Consider the following 9,990-nt stretch of genomic DNA (forward strand, 5'->3'; position numbering starts at 1 on the left):
CAAAAAAAAAAATTGATGCCAGCCCCCATTGTGATGGTATTTGGACATAAGACCTTTAGGCAGTAATTAGGGTTAGATGAGATCATGAGGGTCGGCCCTCATGTTGGGAATAGTGCTCTTATAAGAAGACAACCTGCTCTTTCTCCCTGAGGGTGCACAAAGAGGTCTTATTTTGGCTTGTGGACAGTCATCATGACGTGTGATGGTGACTGTTTACAAGCCAAAAGAAGACCTTTTTGTGCACACTCAGGGATTATCTACAAGCCAGAAGAAGAGAACACAGAATGAAACCAACCTTGCTAGCACCTGACCTTGCACTTCTAGCCTCCTGAACTGTGAGAAATAAATTTCTGTTATTCAAGCCACCTGGTTTATGCTTTTTTTTGCTATTGCAGCCTGAATTGACTAAAACACTAATGAAGCAAAATAATGAGAATTGTAAATTAAACTCTGATATAAAAGTTAGGAGTTTTAGTAAAGAAATAAAAGGCCTTAATATGGGATCTTTACTGCCTCTGCTCACACACCAGATACTGGCTTGGTTTTATTTTTGGAGGAGGCTGCATATTTTTTAAATACCCCAAACTACAAAAAGTGTTGTTGCAAGCCTCTGTGTACTCATTATCCAGACTTAAAAAGTTAGCAATTTTTAACTTTTGTTTCACATATAAGTTCTGTATCAAACAAGAACAGTATCTTAGATGAATTTGAAGTTCTTTGTGTTTCATTCCACAGCCTCACCCCAAAGGCTTCTTTTGTTCAATACAGTCCTTGTGAGATTCATTGGTATGGTGTGAGGCAGTGATTTGTCCACTTTCAGGGCTGAATGATGTTTCACTGTGTGGCTGGACTAACCGTGTTCATCCATCCTATGACTGATTGACATTTGAGTTGTTTTCCTTTTTTTAGAAGGAGAGTCCACGGAGGCATTTTATTATACGTATGTTTTACATTCCTAGAAAAAGAATCCCAGGATTTTTCCCCCTGTGTGTTTTCATCTTGCTTCTTTGTGGTCCATGATGTGAGATGAGATTGTCAATACAATGAAACCAAACTGATGGGATGGGAGCAGATTTTTCTGCCATTTTTCTAGGTCTTTGAGCTGCACATCAAATCTGAGGCTTATCACTCCACACTTGTTTAACCTGCCTGTGAGGTTGACAACAATTTTCCCAGCTCTGTAATCATAAGTGATTTCAAATTCGCCAATGTAACCATGCTTCATCAGCACAGCACAGTTAGAAACCGGACAATGACTTTGGAGAACTACCTAATAAGGACCTGGCGTTTGCTTCTATTTTCAGCATTGTTGATGCTCTTGAGAGCATCAGCCAGGACATTCCTGTGCACCATTATGGCGGCACGAAAAGATGGAGGAAAGAGCTGTTTTCCTTTTTTTAATTATTACAAATAATCCTGCTAAGAATTTTTATACATGTCTGTGGGTGACCAAATGGGCCATTTCTCTTAGGTATGTAACTTGGAATAAAACTATGGTATCACAGTGTATATATATGTTCAGTTGTAGTCAATAGTACCAGTTTTCTAAAGAAATGGTACCAGCCAGGCATGGTGGCACATACCTGTAATCCCAGTGAATTGGGAAGCTGAGGCAGGAGGATTGCAAGTTCAAGGCTGGCTTGAACAGTGTAGCAAGACCCTGACTCAAAATAAAAAGTGAAAAAGGTGGACATAGCTCAGTGGTAGAGCATCCCTTCAATTTCTAGTGCCCCCATAAATTAAAAAATTACATTAAATTAAATAAAGTAGTTGTACCAGTGGCTCTATATCTTTGCTAATACTCAGCAAACACCTTTTTAAAACTTTATCCTTTTGATGGATCTATAGAAATATCTCACTATGGTTTTAATTTCACTCTCTGATGTCTAAAATGGTTCAGCCTCATTCACATATTATTAGCCATTCAACAAGGAGCTGACAAATGCCTGACCTTCCCCCATTTTTTTCTTATGTCATTTTTCTACTCGTTGATCTGTAGGACTTTATGTGGCTTAAATATAGAATATTTGTTTAAAATGTCACAATTTATCCCTTTCTGTGGTTTGTTCACTTAATGGTGTCTTGTTATAAACAGATTCCTAATTTTAGGTGGTTATCCAATTTATCAGTCTTTTACAGTTAATTCTTTACAATTCCCGATTAAGAAATCCTTGCCCATCCCAAGGATAGAAAATTATCCTTTCGTTTTTATCTAGAATCTTTATTGCTTTTTTCCCTTTCGGAATTAGATCCACCATCCACCTGCAACTGATTTTTGCATATGAAGTGAGACAGAGGACAAGTTTTGCTTATTCCCCATATAAACATCTCATTGGCCTAACATCATTTATTAACACAACCTCTCTTTTTCTACCACTCTTCAGTGCCACTTATATTATAAACAAGTGTCCATTCCAGCATGTGTCTGTTTCCAGACTCTTCCTTCTGTTCTTTTGACCTGCTTGTCCTTGGGTCTTAACTGCACTACTCTGATTCATCCTCAAAAGACTTGGGAAGCTGGGGTTTCTGCACATCAACTCCTAGTACTCACTGATTAAAGTTTGCTCCTGGGGACATTGACTCTCCAGGACTTCTACTCTTCTCCATCTGTGCACAAGCCAAAAACAGTCCTATGACAGGGAATGTCTTCAGGGTCTCCTTCTCCACTCACAAGTTTCTTGTGGGCATAGGACTGATTGGTTATTGGCCAGATTCCTAAGGGATACAGTTCTTTGCCACTTAGGATTACTCAACATGGCCACTTGCAGTCAGCAAGAGAAAGGAAGGCCCTAGCAACAGCCACTCCATTTTATGGAACACATGTGCACAGAGTCACACTTACCTAGCTTCATTGACTTCATTCCACTCATATCACAGGTCCCACACTACTGAAAGTGGAGGGCATCACACAGGAGTGAGGATACCAGGAGGCAGAAATCATGGAGGCTACCTTAAGCCTGCATCTGCCACAGCAGGCCTGGGAACTAATCACCAAGTCATAGGTGACCACAGGCTGTGCCAATTCGATGCTGGCAAGACAACACCAGGGTCTGCCATGTGTGTCTATCTCAAACCTCTCTTAAATTTCAGACTTGTATATCAACAGGCTGCCACATCTTCTCCCAGACAGCTAACAGGCATCTTGTTCTTAACATGTCCCAAGCTGAACTTCATTCTACTCTAACAAACAGAAAACATCCCACATTCTTCCTGTTGCAAAAACCCCAGCTCTGTCTTTGACGCCTTTCTTTTTCTGATAACTGTTGGTTTTGTCCCCTTGATTTATCTAGAAACTGACCACTTTTTACCACCTCTCCCACCACCCCAACCTGTTCTGATCCACTGTCATCCCTGGCCTTTTTATTTGTTCTATATCCCCTGTAGCCTGCCACCAGAGTGATTCTGCTTCCATATCAGTCCACAGCAGTTCTCAGCTCAAATATCCTCCAGTGGTTTTTCCCAAGTTTCTCAGAGTTCAAGCCAAAGACTTTTGATGCATGTGTCTGGCCCCAGCCTCCCCCCCCTCCCCCACTGCCCCACCCCTGGTTCCATGTTCCTTTCTGCTCTGCTGCAGCAACAGAGGCACCCTTGCTGTCCCCTGACCAAGCTAAGCACATTCCCACCTCAGGGGCTTTGCATTGGCTGCTCCCTCCAGAAGACACTCCCTGGCCTTTTCTTCTCCAATATAAAACAGCAGCCTCCCTCCTTTCTCCACTTCATTTCCTTCTGTAAATAATATGACAGATCACGGATGCATGTAAGAACATATTCCTTCTCTTCCCCCACTGGAGTGTGGTAGCTTCCATGAGGTTGGGGACATGGTCTCTTTTATTCACTACTGTATCCTGTAGTCACAACCCAGAACAATGCTTCACATGTAGGTAATTCTCTATAAAAACTGTTAAAGGAATGACTGCTACACCCCGAAAGAGACCTTAGAGGTCCTCTAGTCCTGTCTCAATTCAGAGAAGGGACCAGCTGTTACGCGTTGAGTGAGCACTTGAGCTGGGACAGGAACCTAGGTCTCTTTTTTATTCTGACTCATTGCTTTTCTTATTCCACTAATTCCTCTATATAGAGGAAAGTTCAACACCAGCAACTGATCACATTTAGTAAACTAATAGGAAATTGTGCTGAAGGTGTTCCTGAAGATTTTGCCAAGTGAAACTATTCTGCTTTTTTTTTAATCTATTAATTTATTATCAAGCAAATGTCAACAGTGAGTAAAAGGGAACAAAGCTCGAGTTGTTATAACTGATGAAGGAGAAGATTATTGATCAGGTGAGTCATCGTCCTGTCCCAGGGAACAAAGGTCTGAGCTGTCTTCAAAGGTAAATGATTCTGGGGAAAAAGCAGCAACGACAACAATAACTAAGTTTTCTAGGAAAATAAAAAGTATAAGTGATGCACAGTAAGAATTTAACAACAATAACTAGTAATAAAATGAGACAATTATTAAGAGAAAGAGAAAACTCAGTTTGTTCCTTGGATGAACAGGTGAGGAATGGCTCTTAACTCTGTCAATGGCATTTTCCACGATGTTCTTTACTGAGCAGTGGCTCCATGAGCTACTTTTAAATAACCAGTGTCTGGCCTGTAAATCCCAGGAAGGGAGTCTCTCCTCTATGAGTGGCTTGGGCTTTTTTTGTAGAGAGGGTGTATGTGGAGAAAGATGCCCCCTCCCCCAATCTTTCTCCTATTCCTTCCCCTATCTCTTCTCTGACTCTCCTTTTTAGCAAACTCTGCTTTCCCGAAATAATTTAATTAAGCTAAAACAACTTCCTAGGTTCCTAGGTTGTTCTCTCCTCACCTTGTTTTTAACTGCCTTTCTTACTCTTTTCAAACATATTTTCTGAAATAGACATTGAGATGGAATGCAAACCTGAAAATAATAATGTAATTTTATTGGCATATTTCTATAATTTCTTCTGCAATATGTAGGTAAGAGTGGTGGACAGGTTTAACATGTCAAAAATAATTAATTTGGCTTTTAGTTGACAAATAAAAATTATATTTTTCATGTACAACATGATATTTTGAAATATGTCTACATTGTAGAATTGCTAGATTAAGCTACTTAACATATTCATTATCTTATATACTCGCCATTTTTGTGATGAGAGCACTTAAAATTTATTCTTAGCGATTTTCAAGAATATAATACATTGCCCCTAATTATAATCACTGTATTTCAAATCATCATGTTTCAAATTTGTAGGCAGAGGATGCCAGAAAGTTCTCTGTGAATTTAAAGTGTAGACACTATGATATGTATGATATATATGTAATATATATCATATGTATATACATAAATGCACATTTGCTCTAATAATCACTCCAGGGGGCATGGATAGCCTTTGAAGGAACCGAATTAGGAAAGCACCATCTAGACATGATTATGGAAACATTATAACAATTGTTATAAAGTCTATATGAGAGGGTGTATCAATTAGCATAAGTGATGTAAAGAAGGTTTTCCTTTAATTGGTAAAGAATGGTCCAGTTATGAGGTTAGACAGAAGACTGTACTAGGTCCCACCATCCTGGTGTGGGAGAGCACACCTTTGCATCGAGTCCAGGAGCCTCACACTTTGGGCAGTTCTCCAGGGCCAGAATCTATCTGTACGACGGCTTTGCAATCTGATCCTACCAGAAGCCCACTGAGCCACTGCCAGAATATTGTAATGTCTGCTTCCTTCTCATGCAAGGTGCTTATTAGTATGTGAGTGTGGGGACTTGACCAAGATGAAAGGAAAGTTTCCATGATGATTTCCATGCCTGTTTTCTAATAAAGTTTTGTAGGCTTGGCAGAAACTGACCTAAGACTAGTTTTCATCTAATAATGAACCACCTGGGGCCAAGGAGTTGGTAGAAAGGAATGTGGAGTCTCTACCCTCCTCTAATGCCAGTTATTTGGCACAAGAACCTGATAATTACTGAACAATCAAATTGACTTAGGTCAATTCTCATCCCATATACTTGACCATATTTTATTTTTATTGCTCTTGGTGAAGAGGAAAAACAAATAGGTCCTAGTTTAAGTGAAGGGTAGCAGATGTAAGATTGTCTCAAACTCGTCTTTTCATTGATTTAAGTATTCTGACATTCTGGACTTCTTGGTGCCTTTCAGATATAAAATGGTAGGACTAGGTTTCATAAGGTGATAACAGCTATTTTTTTTTAAGAATTCTCTTAATAGTTAATGAAAGAAAGGACGGGGGAGTCTAGGCCAAAGCATCAAAATATCGTGTCTGCCCTGATTTTGGCATAGAGGCCATTGGTACCTGAGGACAGGGTGGAGTTATGGAAGGAAGAGAATGAGAGGAGAATTCTCTGCAGGACACCCCAAGAAGAAGGCCAAGAGCAGCCTCCTGCAAGAGTGGTTTGGGCTGAGACAGAGTGGGACCCAGAAAAGCAGTCATGACCCAGCCGAGGAGGTCAGGTTTCCTAAGAACCAGATGCAGAAGGGCACCCTCAGTCACGGGACTGAGGACGGTGATCTCTGTGCCGACCGACTTTATGTTTTTAAGGAACCAGACAGCTCCAAAATGCAAAGAGATAAGTACCTTTGCCCTTATTCTGTTCCCTCCCATCTGGCCACAAAACTAAACACATACCTAGAGTCAGCGGGGAGGGAGGCCCAGTGTTCTGTCTTCTGGTGTGTATGAGTGTGGAGGATGAGGCAGCTACAGACAGGTTTTGTCTTTCTCTTTTTTAGTTTGAAACATTTGGGGCCAGATGAATTAGAATAAAGCAAACATAATTATATTAACTTCAGAGATGGAAAATACCATGTATGTTAAATTCTATAACCTTTCATGAAGGAAATTATCTATGTTGATCTGATTACACTTCTGATCTACTTGCTATTGTTTAGAATAAAAATGTTGGTTGGTTTTATGATTCAGTACCTTTATTGGAAAATATTTTTAAATAGATATTATATATAAATGGATATATATATATATATATATATATATATATATATATATATATATAGAGAGAGAGAGAGAGAGAGAGAGAGAGAGAGAGAGAGAGAGGGAGAGAGAGAGAGAGCATGGGATACTAAAATTCTGTAGTATAGAGCAAAATACCATGGTGATCATTAAAAGACACCTCACTTTAAAGATAAAGAAATTGGTATTGAGAAAAATGCTGTTGGAGAAAAAAATTACACAGCTTAGCCAAGGTAACATATTTGGTTGGTAATAAAGATTTATTTAGAACCTAAAATCTCATGAACATGTATTGCCCCAAGTACTTATTTTGCATATAGGTGATATCTATAGATAATAAGTGCCCACTCTGGTGGAGAGAATTTTAAATCTTTTTAAAAATTGTAGTATTAGTCATTTTTGTCTTTATCAAATTTTTTGTCTTTCATTCTGATCATTCGTTCATCATTATTAATCACCATCTACTTTATTGTTTTCATACATTGATTCAACCTAGTTTGTGCCTAAATTTTCACATTTCTGGGTCATTTCATTTTAGGTGTTAGCGAAGATACTGAAGAATTGAGATCAAAGAATCTTGGTAAACATTTAATATAATCTCCTCATTTTAAAGATGAAGGTTGGTACAGTTGCACATGCCTGTAATCCCAGCTACTCAGAAGGCCAAAGCAGAAGAATTGCAAGTTCAAGGACAGCCTCAGCCACTTAGTGAGTCCCTAAACAACTTAGTGACATCTTGTCTCAAAATAAAAATTTTTTTCAAAGGGTTGGGGATGTTGCTCTGTGGTTAAGTGCCCCTGAGTTCAATCCCCAGTACCAAAAAACAAAACAAAAAAAGACCAGCCTGGGCAACATAGAGAGATCCTGCCTCAAAAACAAATAAATGATACCACTTATTCAAGGTTCCTGAGACAATTAGAAGCAAAGGTACATTTAGAACTCAAACCTTATGACTCTTGGGTTTGGGTACACTGCTCCTAATTTCCCTCTGTTCTATACTTTAGAATTCAGACTCTTCCTTTTCCTTTTGAGTGGATATAGACTGCTTTAAATTTTGTGCATCAAGATGGACTGTTCATATCCCTACCCCTTACCTTTTCTCCTCCTCTCACACCTTGTGGCATCTTTGGTGGGAATTAAAAGGAGACGGGGCGGGGCGGGGGGGCACATTTAATAAAAGTCAAGTAAGAGAGTCAAACAAGAGAAATTTTGTTTTAGATTGGCTTGTAGATAATGCAGTCTGAGGAATCTGAAAGACACAAAAACATTAAGATAAGATAAATGGTCCCAGGTGGGAGGCCAGGACCCATAGGTAAGGCAGAGAATAACAATAGATGAAGGGGATGCTAAAGGTAGAGTCATGAAGGAGAAACTTGAGAGAGACAAGAGATCTTGTACCCAACAGAGGAGGAGCCTGTGTGAATTGATAGGAGACTCAGCATTTTCTTTTAGGCTTCATGCAGTCGATCAAATATCCTAAAGGTTATATAAGATTATACATTGTACACGTATAGCTATAGCCCTAATCAAAGGGTACTTAAAAAAATGACAGGAGGCCATTGTTCTGGTCCAAGCTCCTGAATAGACTAGGCTAAAAATCAAAATGGAGTCACTCATGCTAAGGTTCCAGTCACCAACATGAACCTAAGCTGTTCCTGTGAACTTCTGAGAAATCAGGATTAGTGATAACAGCAAAATTTCTCAAATAGACATTTCAATTGGCATGATACTGACATCCTCCACTTTAATTCTTATACAAAATAAAATACAAAATAAGTAATCTGAGTACAGTGGGATGCCCTGGGTAAATCCTCAGCACCAAAAAAAAAAAAAAAAAAAAAAAAAAAAGAAAGAAAGAAAGAAAAAGTTTAACTAATTAATTATTTTCCTATTATTCTATCTCCCTGACCCATCTTATAAGGATTGTAACTTTAAAATAACCAATCCAGACTGCACAGGCACTTCACAGAAGAAGAAATACAAATGGTCAAAATACATGAAAAAAATGTTCAACATCTCTAGCAATTAGAGAAATGCAAATTAAAACTATACTGAGATTCCAACTCACTCCAATCAGAATGGCAATTATCAAGAATACAAGTAACAATGAATGTTGGCAAGGATGTAGGGGGAAAGGTACACTCATGCATTGCTGGTGGAACTGCAAATTGGTGCAACCACTCTGGAAAGTTTTTTGATTCCTCAAAAAACTCGAGATGGAACCACAGTTTGACCCAGTTATCTCCCTCCTTGGTGTATACCCAAAGGACTTAAAACCAGAATACTATGGTGACACAGCTACATCAATGTTTATAGCAACTCAACTCACAATACCTAAGCTATGGAACCAAACTAGGTGCTCTTCAATAGATAAATAGATAAAGAAAATGTGGTATATATACACAATGGAATATTACTTGGCCATAAAGAAGAATGAAATGATGGCATTTGCTGGTAAATGGTTGGAAATAGGGAATATCATGCTAAGTGAAATAAGCCAGTCCCAAAAAACCAAAGGCCAGATGTTCTCTCTGATATGCAGATGCTAACACACAATAAGGGGGTGGGAATAGAAGTTCATTGGATTAGACAAAAAGGACAGAAGAGAAGGGAGAAGAGATGGGAATACGAAAGACTCTAGAATGAATCGTACATAACTTTCCTATGTTCGTATATGAATACATGACCAGTGAAACTCCACATCAGGTACAACCACATGATGGGTCTAATTAGAATAAGTTATAGTCCATGTCTGTATAATATGGCAAAATACACTCTACTTTTATGTATATCTAAAAAGAACAAATTTTAAAATGTAATTTAAAAATCAAAATGACCAATCCACTTTTTCTTTCAGTTTCTGCTTTCTTCATCCCTTTTCAATTTATAAAACCAACCCCTTCTGCTTTACCCGTCAGAATACTTATTCTACTTTATGGAATGAGTGTTATTCAATTCTAAAATTGAAAATAAGATCTTTCAATTAAATAGCTGTGATTTTGCTCTTTGACAAGAGTACGTTGAAAATGTGGAC

The 9,990-nt window shown here is 38.6% G+C and overlaps 1 pseudogene; it reads right to left on the reverse strand.

Moving 5' to 3' along the window:
- Positions 1-955: 955 nt before the first annotated feature.
- Positions 956-1,353, reverse strand: LOC114086958 (small ribosomal subunit protein uS8-like; annotated as a pseudogene).
- Between the last annotated feature and the right edge of the window lie 8,637 nt (positions 1,354-9,990).

Source organism: Marmota flaviventris, chromosome 6 (genome assembly GCF_047511675.1).
Source record: "Marmota flaviventris isolate mMarFla1 chromosome 6, mMarFla1.hap1, whole genome shotgun sequence".
NCBI lineage: Eukaryota > Metazoa > Chordata > Mammalia > Rodentia > Sciuridae > Marmota > Marmota flaviventris.